Source organism: Belonocnema kinseyi, chromosome 3 (genome assembly GCF_010883055.1).
Source record: "Belonocnema kinseyi isolate 2016_QV_RU_SX_M_011 chromosome 3, B_treatae_v1, whole genome shotgun sequence".
Classification (NCBI taxonomy): domain Eukaryota; kingdom Metazoa; phylum Arthropoda; class Insecta; order Hymenoptera; family Cynipidae; genus Belonocnema; species Belonocnema kinseyi.
Genome location: NC_046659.1, coordinates 68,819,403 through 68,820,865, shown reverse-complemented (window position 1 = coordinate 68,820,865; position 1,463 = coordinate 68,819,403). Strand labels below are relative to the sequence as shown.

The 1,463-nt window shown below is 25.4% G+C and overlaps 1 protein-coding gene across 6 annotated transcripts in view; it reads right to left on the bottom strand.

Moving 5' to 3' along the window:
- Positions 1-1,463, bottom strand: part of LOC117169197 (uncharacterized protein KIAA0930 homolog) — a 47,146-nt gene that overhangs the window by 3,468 nt on the left and 42,215 nt on the right. The gene's annotated exons all lie outside the window — the stretch shown is intronic.

The window sequence follows — 1,463 nt, the reverse complement described above, 5'->3', positions numbered from 1 at the left end:
GACTATTTAAATACCAAGAAACCCGTTTAGAAGTAATCAACTGCATACGATTTAAATTTATTGGAGATTTTTTTAACATATCCTAAAATAACGAATTTTGGGCTTTTACTTGTAAGTGAAAGCTTGCATTAAATTTTTTTTGTGTGCATTTTAATTGCACTCTTGTGTTAGTATTACCATTCTGAGAAAAACAACGTAAGAAGATAAATGATGGATTTTTTTCCTGGTCTGTCTGTAATTTTTTTGATTGGTAGAAAAGGATTATGATTATTAAATTATTTTATATTTATAACCGTCACTTGACATTTTTGTTACGATATAAATTTTCTATAGTTCCTCGAAAAAAAGACAAATATATGTGTATCTCACTGTCAGCGTGTTACTGTTTTTTGAAGTCACTTTATTTGCTTTGATTGACCATTTATAACATTTTTGTTTTAACAAATAAGCTCATCGAAATACCCGGGCTTTGGAAAAAAAATATGAACCCACAAAGACCAAAACTCAACTATTTTCAATTTTTATATGTTTTTTTTTTTTAATTAAAAACGCATTTATTTGCTGTGAAATTTCATATTCATTCCTAAATTGACTAAACAAAAATTATTAAAGACTATTTAAACATCGGATTCAAATATAAATAGCAGCAATATTTATTTTAACTATGATTATTAAGGAAGTCTGACTATAGCACAATTAAATACGAATCATTTTTACAGAGGTTTTAAATTTATATCGATTTTACGGTTCAATTTAAAACGATAAAGAATTGAAATGCCTAAATGAAATAAAATTTTGGAATCAATATCAAAAGTGGTTTTTTAATATTTATAATTTTCCAAAACTAGGATGCCAACTTACATAATTTCTCCAATAAAAATTACTTTTTTCACATATGTTTCAGTTTCGTGGCTTTAATTTTTTAGTATTTTTTCGTTTAAGCTATACATTTTTTCCGTAAGGGACAGACATATTAATATTTGGTCAAATTTACACACACAAAAATAGTTCCTATTAATTTCATTAAAACCAAACCAAATGATGCATTTCTTAATTAAACCATGCAATCTGTTTTAGAAGAGGTTTTTTTGAAGACTGCCCAAATGATGTTTTTTAAATATATGCAAAAAAGTATGTTGTAGACCAGTAAAAATACAATTATCACTTACAAACGTTGACCTCTCGAATAGAAATATTTATGCGTACATCAAATTGATCAAATTGCGAGAATCAATAACTTGACAATAAGAAAGTTGTGTTTATTGAATAAACTGATAAATCTGTAATTAATAATAATTCATTTTCTTCTGATCTAAAATTTTGCTTGGATGATTAAAAAAATTATGTTTTAAACTTTTCATATGATGCTACATTATTTTTTATAACAGAGTACATTTGTCATAATTTTAGATTTAATTTTAAGTCAGAAAATAATGGACTTGAGTGTTATTTTTTCAATGGGT